Here is a 13656-nt window from a genome sequence, read left to right as displayed (position 1 = left end):
CATGTGTCCTTCCTCTTATGATTCAATATAGTGGTTGAAATTACTTTTATAGTACAGTGGAGGGTTTCTTTAAGAACCCCTTAACCTAAGATAGCTTGTACCAACTCATTACTGTACTTAATAATTTAGGTTTTAAAACGCTTTCCAGAAAAGTGTGCATATTTTTCATATCTAATATTTTTCATAGTTCTAGGAGAGAATAAAAGCTCATAATTTCTATTGTTAGATGTGGTATATGAATTAATAATCCTCATTTCATATTCTCCTTCTTCCACTGACCCACAAGCCCAGCTGATTTTCATAGTAATGAATGAATCAATTACGGTGTTTGCTGGTACCTGTTTGCACCCAGTGGTGGATCAATCAATTCCTTTTTCATTACATAGTATTCTCAATGTGTATATTTTTTCTTTTCTGTTTGTTTCTGCTTTTAAAAAAACAATAAAAACTCTTCTCCTTTTTGTTGATCAAGTGCCCAGCCCAATGGGGTCTGGGCCTTCAGGCACTATTGTGATAGAAATAATAGTTTTAATAGATGTGCAGAGGAAAACCTTTTGACCAGCAGAGGTCACTTTATACTGATCATAGGTCTGAATCTGACTGTAATATTCTGATGAATGAGTTAAATTGGTATCCTGTGGTGTTCCTGCGTTACCGTATACTTCTGAGTCTGGCAGTGAACTGGTGGGGTGTCTGAATGTCTGCCTTGTAATACAGAATCTAGACAGGGCAGGTCAAAGAGCAGACTTCAGAAGAGGTTTGAGGTGGTAGGAAAAAATCAAGAATTAAAACGGGTCCAGAACTTTGTGTAATCCAATATAATCCCTGGGTAGGTGGTTGGGGGCTCACAGGGCTCTACCAGTCTGACATAGTGCATTGATATAATTAAAGACCAGATCCCTTAAGAAATAAGCAGAATAAAAAAATAGGTCCCAATCCTGGGAAAACTGTGAATTTGCCTGAGACTGTGGGATTGGGCCTGCAACAGTAAAAGCAACAATATAAAAGCACTGAAAGTGAGAAGGGCTATGGACAGCAAACCTCTGTCTATCTCCCATTGTTTTCAGTGAGGCTAAAGCCAAGCAGATTTTCATGGGTTTGGGAAGCCTTAGCGGCTGAATGGATTGGAGGTGCTTGTCCTGGGAGCTTGCCTTGTGTGAATAGCTCTTCTCTGGCCTCCTGCGTAAGCGGTTAGTGCTCTCATTCTCTCCTCTAACTTGAATGCTTCAGAGCACAAGTTCAATTTCAACAGATTCCAAGGGGTCAGGGCTCTGCACACTGGATATATGCCTAGCTGTGGTCCTGGTTATAAAGGACTCTTTAACATCTCATTGTCACTAGTGTTTAGTGTTACAAATAGAATACCAAGAATGTAACCCCCTCCCTAAAGAGTTAAGTTATATAAATCCAATTAAAGATACAAGTGTATGGGGAAGCTCAGGAGCTTCATAGACTCATACATAGATTTTTAAGGCTAGAAGTGACCACTGTGATCATCTAATCTGACCTTCTCTATAATATAGGCCATAAAACTTCCCTGGATTAATTCAAATCCTATAGCTGAGGTTGAACTAGACCCTATCATTTAGGAAAAAAGTCTAGTCTTGATTTACATTTCCCATGTTGGTGAATAATCCACCACAACCCATGGTAAATTGTTCCAATGGTTAATTACTATAACAGTTTAAAAAATTACTCTTCTTTTTTTTTTCCAATCTGAATTTGTCTAGCCTCAACTTCCAGCAAGTGGATCTTTGTCTGCTAGAATGAAGAGCCCTCTATTATCAAATATCAACCTCATAACAAAAATATCCAGTTGGTTTGAAGCTCTATTTTCTATAAACCCATCTTGATGTATATTAATTAGATTATTAGCTTCTTTGAAGAGCTGAGCATCTTTCACTCTCACTGACTCCAGTCTGTGCTGAGCCACATTGGACCCTTAGTGAGGCAGATTCCAGGGAACTACAATATTTTACTCCTTTTGAAGGCAAATTAATTTTGCAGTGGCCCTTTACAGCTGGAAATGGATCTAAGACTCCATTTTCACCACTGCAGATAATTCTTAGAAGGTGTCAGGACCTCGTTAGCACAGAAGGAAAGAAAACGCTAGCAGGCTTTGGCTTAATCGTAGATGCTATAATAATTCAAAATCTATTTAGACTTTTTTTTTAAGACTGTAGCTTGCCCCCCCAAGCTTTTCCAGGCAAACATACTCATGCTGATTCTGAGTTGGATATGGATTAGCAAAAATTGGGGTTAGTTAACAAGCAGAAAAAAAGGATGAAAGTAATTGCATCATTTATTGGCAATTAATATTTTGACCAGTTCGAATGAAAGGTTCGAAACTGCTGTTCTGTGGACTCCATTGCTGAATGAGAAGTAAGTAAATGCTACTTGATTAGTGCCCCCAACTAATTGTCTTGTTTTGGAGAAAATGGAAACAGAATATGAATTCACTTTATGCTATGTTTAATATTTACAAATTACTTTTTATTAGCAATATACAGTGTGCTTTAGTCTTCATTTGAATTACAATGCCACTTAAAACTTAATTGCTTTGCTTTATGTAACTGAATAACATAACCACATTATTGGCAGATTTCTAAGGAATTCTTATAGTAAATATAGGGGATACTGCAAGTACTGAGGTAATGCTATTGAATTTGCTACAGCAAACCTGGCAAGGTTTTTAAGAGTGACTGCTTTAAGGAGTTTTTCTCCTGCTCCGAGGTTGCTAAGCAGTCCAGAGATTGGTGAATGGTCTAAAAACTTAATCAAATCTCAGCTGGATTGCCTTGTGTCTAATATCATGTGACTGTTGAGAGACTTCAAAAAATAAACTAATATTTGTGTTGGACTGGGAAGCCAGTTCTTGGAGGTAAGTCCCAGTGAGTACATCCATATTTTTTCACCAAACTATAAAAATGATATAATTTCAGAGGTTTCAGTGGTTTGTCTCTTATTTTCTTTTGGTTTCCTGTGTCTGATACACACATTCTGCCAATTGCAGGGTCCTTCCAGCATGAAAAAGATACTATTCACAATTTACCAATGGTAGACTTGTGCTTACTGTGAGCTGAATTCTGCTTTGTTACCCCCCTATAACCACACTGAGTGCAGAGAGTTTGCCTGTATGTAAATGACAGCAGAATTTGGCTCCTATGTGATAATTGCCACTTCAGGTTAATATAGATAGAAACCAGAATTGAAATTCTGCACTGCAATTTGAATTCCAATATCTCTCTTTCAGAAATTAAGAGTTGGTCAGGTACAATTTGTGATCTAAGTGAATTTTCTTGGGTTCATGGATTTATGGCTCTTGGCTTGCAGTTAAGAACATTTATATCCGGTTTACATAAATATGAAGCTTGTTTAGAGTAATGGTTGGTGTTTTCTATGTCTGACCATCATAAGGAGCTAGTGGGACTGCAATCTGCTTTGTTGAGATGGAAAGCATGATTGGATTTTTTATTTGGCACAGACCACTGCAATACACAGGTTCCAGACAAAGAATGTGCCTTTTAAAAATGCACATCGTGCTTTAAAGTCTCAGTGGAAGAATAAGATGGTGGAGATCAGTTTGAACTTCCTGTTAATGTTGACTGTTGTCTTCAAACTTTCTACTCCAGCTACTTATCCCGTCACTCCTCTCCTACTTCCAGTGACTCATTAGACATTTTTTTTTCCAGCTGGAATTTTTTATTTTTAAGACGTTCTACAATGCCAAGAAACAAGGAGAAAGAGCAGGTAGGGGATACCTTCAGTGGATCAGACCAAGGAATCACTGCCCTGGCTTGAAGGACACTTTCTTCAAGGCTGCCTGACCAAATTACAACTACCACAGCCCAGTTAAAGATTTACCCCTTTCTGGGAAAGATGGTGTGGTATTTGTACAGGTGCCAGGGGAGAGTCAATGGCAGCACCCCCTCGAAGGAAGCTATTCTGCAACGGGGGAAGAAGGGATTTTTCCAGGGGTCTGACGACAGTTTTTTCATGGGAATCCATGTGATCCACATTGTTTGGAGGCCATGCCTCCTTTCTTCTCCAAGGCTATCCCAACCCTCTACTCTGAGGAGAGCATTCCAAGAAAATGCTGTGATCAGACTATTTCAGATGGTAGCCCATGACTATCTTGATGGTTTTTTCTTTTCTTTTTTTTTTAAACTCCATTACTTCATCTTTCAGATTTCTGCAATCACAGCCATGGAGAACATCCTAGCTGGATCTCTCTAATTTCTGGATGATGGCAGAATATGTAATCTAATGATCAGATCCCACTTTAGATTCATGTATGAATTGCTATTGTCATCTCTGGGAGTTCTGAATAGTGATCAAGCACAACATGTGGCTCTATCTGTCAGCTCCTCAAATGACTAACTCCTGTCCCACATTTCACAGATGGGCAGCAGGACTCTATGGGCAGAACTGGGTTCCAGAGGTTTCATTTGGAATAGTCTAAAACTCAGATACTTCCCTCTTCTGTTGTGCTGCTGTGTGTTAGTATTTTCCATGAAAAACAAAAGCTAAATTATACAAATCCTGAGATAGAAAAATATATATTTCACTTTTCTTGTGAGCATTTCCTGTGGATTTTCTGACATTAGTTCAAAGCAGCTTCGGATTCTAGATGCAATGGTTATATCTGTCTAAGTGAATTGTTTCTGATCCAGAAGGTGTTGTGTTGAAATTCCAGAGGCTGCTAATTGGTAAAAACTACTTCTCATGGCAGAACAATGTATTTTTTATTTTGTATATTATGGGGCACCTTCGCCCTGAGTATGTGCCTTCTTCTATGGTGCAAAGTTTAGTGTAGTGCCCCAAATGATGTAAACCAAAGTGGGGGAAGAACTATGTTAGAAGGGTTGAACCTGCAACCTTCTTTCCACTGGGGAGAGCAAGTGGGAAGGAGATCGACTTACTGAGCACATTCCCTAGGAAGCCTAGTGATGATTAAAGTTGCCCTTCCTCAGCTGAAGGCTGGGGATGGGCAAGTGGCACTACATTAATAGATTTTAAGGCTAGAAGGAATCATAATGACCATCTAGTCTGACCTGCATAACACAGGCCATGGAATTGCACCAAGTGATTCCTGCCTCAAGACCATATCATCTGGTCAGGTTGGAGCTCGTCTTCTAGAAAAGTATCTGATTTTGATGTAGAGACTTCAGGTTATGGAGAATCTACCACATCCCTAGGTCAGTTCTTCCAATGGTGAACTACCCTCTCTGTTAAAAATTTCTGTCCTAGCTGCAGTAAGCTAGGCTGGCTCGGGGCAATGCAAACTGCATCTCCATGCAACAGGAAGGGGGCATTTGGCCTTATGACTGCAGAATATTTTTAATGTACGTGTTTAATATTTGAATTTGAATTTGCTGATGTGTTATGTGTACAATGAATTATTCACTAGTTTCAATTAAGAGCATTAAATGATACTGTAATAAAGAAGAACTTACACTTAAATGCAAAAGCTTATTTAAAAAGGACATCAATCCAAATTAAGGCCCGGATCTTGCTAATGGATTTGTAGGAGCCAAACCCTTGCTTCACTGGGGCTCTAAAACGGGCATTAGCTTTGGAGGACTGGGCCTACTGCCTGGATCCTTTGAAGTCTTACTCATGTGAGTAGTCACACTGAATTTAATGGGACTATTTGCATGAGTAACGTTACTCAAGTGTGTGGGTCTTTGGAGGATTGGGGCCTGTGGTTGCTCATTTCAAAGTGAAACAAATCAGACAACTGAAAAGTTAAGGTTTTCACAGCTGTGTTAACTGTCCCACTACTGAAGTATTATGCTGGCCATGTGTAATGTAGGCTAGCTACAATTGCTGTTATTCTTTTTGTTGGGATAGCATTGGAATGCCACAGCGCAATGGGCACTGCACAACCATATAACAGAAACACAGTTCCGGCTCTTTAAGTGAATACTTAACTTTAAGGACCTGAATAGTCCCATTCAAGTCAATTGCAAGAGTCTTGCTCCTGCTCAAGTTCTCTCAGACTCTGTGTGTCTGTTGCAGGTCTGTGGTTAAGACTGTGACTGAAGGGCTAATTCTGTTCTCCATTCTAGCAGTGTAACGCTGGATTAAGTCTGTTGACTCCAGTGGAATTACTTCAGATTTACACAAGCATAACTAACAGCTGAATTTGTCTACAATTTTAAAGGAAATGATGAATGAATGAAAACAGGAGTTCTAATAAAAGCTGAGCTGCAACATAATGTTCGCTTCCATGAAAGTAAGTGAAGGAAGCCAATGGAGTCGCTTCACATTTTAAACTGTGTAACTGACATCAGAATTTAGCCCTTGGAAATTACACCAGTCTTCAATAATCCATTTCACAGATGTACTGAATAATCATTCATTTGACATTGGGGTTGCTCTTACAGTTTACCATTACTTTTTCAAAAGAATGTGTAAAACTCTTTCAATCCGCCTGTCACTGTTGGCTTACAATGCAGACATGAACCAAAGGAAGTTGTATTGTTTTACCATATTTTAAAAAAATGAAGAAAAAAACTGTAGCTGCTCTCAAAGCTACCCCATCAAAGGAAATAGCAGATTGGCTGCCATTTCATAAAATACTGCATCTGTGCATGTTTTAAAACTTTGGCAGCCACAAATAACTTATGATCCCGCCTTTAAAATTTTTAATGTATTTTAAACAACTGCTTTGCTTCTTCTTTCAAAAAGGTAAATATGCATGTGAGTGTCCAAGATTTGTGTCTATGCCCCTGACTTGAAAATACACCCCCTCCGCCCTCCCCACCCCCAAATGTTCTCACTTGTGAGTGACTCAGGCCTTGTGCATGCACAAAAGTTCTATAGGCTTAAATAAATCTTTTTTAAATTGATTTAGCTAAAGTCCCTTATGTGGACACTCTTAAATCAACTTCCACCAGGTTAATTAAACTGATTTTTAAACTAATTTAGTTAAAGTTGTGCAACGTTTATGTGCAGAGAAGGCCTCAGAGAATTGGAAGTTGAAAGTGCCATATATGGTAGTAGCTGGTACAAAGGCAATGTTTAACACTCCTGTTTGATGAGAGGGTCGCCAATAAGGCATTAGTTTCTTTACTCAGATATTTTTCAAGAGACTTGTCTGACTGTAAAGCTAAAATAGTGGCTCACATTCAGGGGTGAAAGTAGGCTGGTATGTGCCGGTACAGCATCCCGGTAAGAAGCCGGTACCCGCCTGTACGCAGCCAATGTGAAAGCGCTGCCAAGCACTTTAAGGAGGGTCCTTAAAGAGCTGCCATGGCAAAGGATCCTCCTTAAAGCACTGCCGAGGCAGCACTTTAAAGTCGCTGCCCCTTTTGCCCCCCATTGGCCGCCCTGTCACCAACGGTGGGCGGAGGGGCAAAAGGGGCAGCTGCCCCGGGGCCCGCGATTTAAAAGAGCATGGGGCTCCTGGCCGCTGTCGCTGCTACCAGCAGTGGCCGCAGCCCCGGGCCCTTTTAAATCGCCACCGGAGCCCAGGGCAGAGCGGGCCAGGCTGCGCGGATAGGCTGGCTGGGAGAGACTGACCCCCAGCCCGCCCCTTCCGCCCGAGGCCCTGCCCCTTCCAGGGGCCGGGAGCCAGTCCCCGTACCAGTAAGAGATTAATATTATTTTCACGTTTTTTAAAAAAAGTCTTTGTGAAATAATATTTACGCAAAGCTTTATTCCAGCTTTACACTGCTAGAACATTGAAAATCTACAGTACTCTACATAAATGGGCCCAAACGTAATATGGGCCACATTGTCTAGTAACTAGAACGTGGACTGGGGATCATAAGACAAAGATTTTACTCTGTTTTATTCAGGTTTTCATACCACCCCCATCACCAGGGTATCTGAACACTTTCCAGTACTGCATTTAGTAGCATGAGTCATGTCTATTATGAATTATTCTTCTTTCTTTTGCTCTTCCTTTTTGGTCTGTGTTTTAATATGAGCTTTGGGTGAAATATCCATGTCCGTGGAAAACAGTTTTATTTCATAGAGAGAACCAAGATGCATGTTTATTCTGTAGAATGATAAATTAATGGATGACATCCAAGAATGCATCAATCCAATGAATTATTTGTCTAAGTGTACGCTATCTGGAGCATAACTAACTAAACTGCTTCTGGACTTGAGGAACGTACCTAAGGATGTCCTAATATGGATATTGTTTAAGTGGTTTGAACATTCTTTAGTTGTGGATGTAGCAGAATGCGCACAAAAAAAGGTCAGTTGTCTAAATTTGAATTTATGTTGTGAAATGTTGGAGCAGCTAGAAATCAGAGTTAACTTCTCTCTTTACAAAATGCCAGTATCCAAAATCTGTAGCTGTTCAGGCCTCGCCCATATCTGATAGTTTAGAAATAGAGTAGAAATGTGTGGGTTTTTAAAAATATCCTGCAGATGTCCTTCTAAATAAATAAGAACATAAGAACGGCCAATCTGGGTCAGACCAATGGTCCATCTAGACCAGTATCCTGTCTTCTGACAGTGGCCAGTGCCAGGTGCTTCAAAATGAATGAACAGAACAGGACAATTTTTGAATGATCCATCCCTTGTCTTCCAGGCACAGCTTCTAACAGTCAGAGGTTTAGGGACACCCAGAGCCTGGGTTTTGTCCCTGACCATCTTGGCTAATAGCCATTGATAGAACTATCCACCATGAACTTATCTAATTCTTTTTTTAATCCAGTTATACTTTTGGCCTTCACAACATCGCCTGGCAGTGAATTCCAGAGTTGACTGTGCACTGTGTGAAGAAGTACTTCCTTATGTTTGTTTTAAACCTGCTGCCTTTTAATTTCCTCAGGTGACCCCTGGTTCTTGTGTTATGTGAAGGGGTAAATAACACTTTCCTATTCACTCTCTTCATATCATTCATGATTTTATATACCTCTATCATATCCACCCTTAGTTTTCTCTTTTTTAGATGAACAGTCACAATCTTCTTAATCTTTCCCCAGATGGAAGATGTTCCATACCCCTAATAATTTTTGTTGCCCTTTGCTGTACTTTTTCCAATCCTAATATATCTTTTTTGAGATGGGATGATCAGAACAGCATGCAGTATTCAAGGTGTGGGCGTACAATGGATTTATATAGTGGCAGTATATTTTCTGTCTTATCTAGCCTTTTCCTAATGGTTCCTAACATTCTGTTTGCTTTTTTGACTGCTGTTGCACACTGAGCAGATGTTTTCAGAGAACTAGCCACGATGACTCCAACATCTTTTTCTTGAGTGGTAACAGCTAAAATAGACCCCATCATTTTGTATGTATAGTTGGGATTATGTTTTCCAACATACGTTACTTTGCATTTATCAACATTGAATTTCATCTGACATTTTGTTTCCCAATCACCCAATTTTGTGAGTTCCCTTTGTAACTCTTCACAGTCAGCATAAGACTTAACTATCTTGAGTAATTTTGTATCATTTGCAAACTTTGCCACCCCACTACCCCTTTTTCCAGATCATTTATGAATATGTTGAACAGCACTAGTCTCAATACAGATCCTTCAGGAACCCCACTATTTATCTATCTCCATTGTGAAAACAGACCATTTATTCCTACTCTGTTTCCTGTCTTTAAACCAGCTACTGACCTTCCTTCTTATCCCATGACTGCTTACTTTGCTTAAGAGCCTTTGGTGAGGGACCTTGTCAAAAGCTTTCTTAAAGTCCAAGTACACTATATCCACTGGATCACCCTAGTCCATGTGTTTGTTGATTCTCTCAAAGAATTCTAATAGATTTGTGAGGCATGATTTCCCTTTACAAAAGTTATGTTGACTTTTCCCAAATCTACAGTGTTCATCTATATGTTTGATAATTCTGTTCTTTACTATAGTTTCAACCAATTTGCCTGGTATTGAAGTTAGGCTTACAGGTCTGTAATTGCCAGGATCGTCTCTGGAGTCTTTTTTAAAATTGGCAATACATTAGCTATTCTCCAGTCATCTGGTACAGAAGCTGATTTAACCACATTTAGTAGTTCTGCAGTTTTATATCTGAGTTCCTTCTGAACTCTTGGGTGAATGCCATCCGGTCCTGGGTGACATATCACTGTTTAATTTATCAATTTGTTCCCAAACCTCCTCTAATGACATCTGAGTCTGGGACAATTCCTCAGACTTGTCACCTAAAAATAATGTCTCAAGTGTGGGAATCTTCCTCATATCCTGTGCAGTGAAGACTGAAGCAAAGAATTCACTTAGCTTCTCTGCAATGGCCCTGTCTTCCTTGAGTGTTCCTTTTAATATCCATTTAACTAGCTTTCTCATTTTTGTGTAGTTCCACTTTTTGAGGTTAAATGCTACTGTGATGGGTTTCCTTGGTAACTGCCTTAGCCCTTCTGTGCCACAGGGATGGCAATCCCGTGGGCTGGATCCAAAGCCCTTACAGGCGGGATCTGGCCCACGGGCCGTAGTTTGCCCACCCCTGATCTACATGTATATATCTACTTATTATCTCAAAAGGGATGCATACGACAATTAGTGAAAAATAAATACATATATATTGGTTGTCAAATGCATACAATCCCCTTTCAGATACCAAGTAGATATATACATGTCATCCTTCAGGTCCCATCAGATGACTTAGAGTGAGATAACTATTCATCTTCACTTGGGAAACAAGTTAGGGTTTTAATCATTTTTCTCCAAAATACCCCTGTAACAATGGTGCTGTAGTAATGAATGAGATGCCACCAGGTTAAACTATTATTGAAACCCGTAAATAGCAGCACAGGTGTGCACAGCACTTGCTCTTCTAATAGATACACACAAAATCAGTCTACTATTCAATATAATATTTAAAGACATTTGTTTCCAATTGCTCGAGCTGGGCTGTGAATGCTCATTCCAAATCATTTAGTAACTGTTTTTAGGTGAGGCTCTTTTTCTATCACACTCAACATACTACTAGCATATTTGATTTTATTTATGCTATGTAACTAAGTTGATACTCTACTATATCCCCCCCATGGCACCTTTACAGAAGAGATGATTCAGCTCAACAGGTTTGCCTAGTGAAACATTTTAAATAACTAACTATGAAACATATGGTTCCAAGATAGGCGACATCATTAGAGTGGACTAAAGCCAGGAATAGCAGCTGTCACTAATACAGTACAATGAGATATGATGTCCCAAAAAAGGCCGAACAAAAATATACTGTACTCTCCAAGAATCTTTGGAACTATGGAATATAATTTGAAAATAGAGCCACACTGAGCATTTAATTACTTATAGTTAAACTAAATTGCCCTTTCTGCCATGGTGCCCAGAAAACGTGGAAACTTTTCAATAATATTCATTAAGTAGCACAAGGTTTCACTCTATGGGCTGTCAAAGACATCCTGAAGTTATCTGGAGGTTTCAGCAGGGAGGAAAGTTGGCTGTAGGGAGTAGGAAGGTGTGACAGTGTATCAGATTTTAGTACTGTGGAGGGAAGGGTGGAGCTATGCTGATGATGATTTGTCACTGGTTTATGCTGGAATCCAGACCAGGTGAGACTCATTAGCTCCACTCAGTGGACCAAAAGGATTTGTGCCCTTTACTCAGTTTCTGGGAGTAGGGAGGATGTGCATCTGCGAGCAGAAAGGCTGGGAGCTTTTCAGAGAGGGAAGTATGTAGGGGGCAACAAGAAGGATGTTTAGGTGGAAAACCTAGAGGTGGAAATGGGGAGGTGGTGGGACTGTCAGGGAAGGGCGCCTTACAATTGAGGAGGGAAGGTTATAGCTGAGAGGGGAGGGAGTGCAGAGCTTCTTGGGAGGAGTTGTTGGGTATGGGAAAGATTTTTCTTGATTGTCTTGTTTAAGTTGAACAAAACTCTGTGCTGATTCTCCCTATCAATGCTTAGTGTGATTGCACCTATGATCTAGCCACTTAGAGTTAGCACATTAGCTGAATGGTCATGTGGTTAAGGTACTGTATGGGGACTTGGGAGAACTGGGTTTCCTTCACAGGCTTCCTGTGTGACCTTGTCCAAGTTCCAGAACCTCTGTCTTCCTTAGCTTCCCTTCTGTAACATGATGGGTATAATGGCTCCCAAACTCACAGGGTGGTTGTGAGGCTAAATTCATTACTGTTCATGAAATGCTCTGATACTGTGCTAATAAGACCCAAATAAGTACCTAAGCTGATCTGGTGTGGAGTGGTAACACAATGGTCAGTCTAGTGTATGTAGCCATAGTTCTGAATGGGTTTGTACATGTAAAAGATGGAGAAGCCCATCTGCTTTTCAGCTAGGGAACAGCACTGTGATAAGACTTAAGAGTCAGAATCCTCACAAAGGAAAGAGAGAGCCTATGTTTTCTCTCTTTCTCTCTCCTTGAGACTATAGGCGTTTGTTCTTTGTTGTTCTCAGTCTAAAGGAGAAGTCACTTCAAACTGAAAGTGCATGTTTTGCTTTTTGTGCCAGGAAATCCTTAGTTAACAATTTTGACATTTGCCTCACCATAATTAGCCAGCATTGTTAACAGTCCATCTCCTCTGTCTCTCTGATTCCAGCCTGCTTATCTTTTCAAACAGGAGGCGTAGAAAGATTTGTAGAGGAACACAACAGGGAGAACTTACTAGCTTAGAATTCATGGCTGTTTCATGCTCGTGGATTCTCTTGTCCCAGGCGCAGGGCTGGTCTAGATCAGTGATTCACAAACTGCAGGTCGTTTGCAGCCCAATCAGCACACAGCTGTGGCCCATGTGACATCCTCAAGGCCATAGAGGTAGTATATATATTATGTGGATGCGGCCCACATAACACATAGAGAGATGCCTATGTGACCCACAATGGTAAATAGGTTGAGAACCACAAGACTAGATAATACTTAGTCCTGCCTTGAGTGCAGGGGACTGGACTAGAAGACCTCTTGGGGTCCCTTCCAGTCCTATGATTCTATAAGTCAGCAATGTGATGCTGTTGCAAAAAAAGCAAATGCAAATTAAAGATGCATTAAAAGAGGCATAGAATGCAAATCACAGGCGGTGATAGTACCACTCTACTCGGGGCTGGTTAGGCCTCAACTGGAGTACTGTGTCCAATTATGCTCACCAACATATAGAAAGGATGTGGAGAAACTGGAAAGGATCCAGAGGTGAATGACAAAGATGATCAAAGGGATGGAATGTGAGACATATGAGCAAAGGCTGAAGGAACTGGGTATGTTTAGTTTGGAAAAGAGGAGATTAAGGGGGGGGATGATATGGTCTTCAGATACTTAAAAGGCTGCCATAAAAAAAGATGGAGAAAAGTTGTTTTCTCCTGCCACAGAGGAAAGGACAAGAGGCGATGGGTTCAAACTACAGCATAGCAGATTTAGATTAAATCTCAGGAAAAACTTCCTAAGTGTCAGGACAGTAGGATAGTGGAACAGACTGCCAAGGGAGATTGTGGAAGCTCCTTCATTGGAGGTTTTCAAAAGGAGGCTGGATAGGTTAGCCACAACAAATCCTGCATCTTGGCACGGGGTTAGACTAGACGACCCTTGTGGTCCCTTCTAACCCTATGATTCTAATACAATATCTCAGGGGTCGGCAACCTTTCAGAAGTGGTGTGCCGAGTCTTCATTTATTCACTCTGATTTAAGGTTTCACGTGCCAGTAATACATTTTAACGTTTTTAGAAGGTCTCTTTCTATAAGTCTATAATATATAACTAAACTATTGTTGTAT

The sequence above is a fragment of the Trachemys scripta genome, chromosome 3 (assembly GCF_013100865.1).
Source record: "Trachemys scripta elegans isolate TJP31775 chromosome 3, CAS_Tse_1.0, whole genome shotgun sequence".
Lineage (NCBI taxonomy): Eukaryota > Metazoa > Chordata > Testudines > Emydidae > Trachemys > Trachemys scripta.
This window is presented reverse-complemented; position numbering follows the sequence as displayed.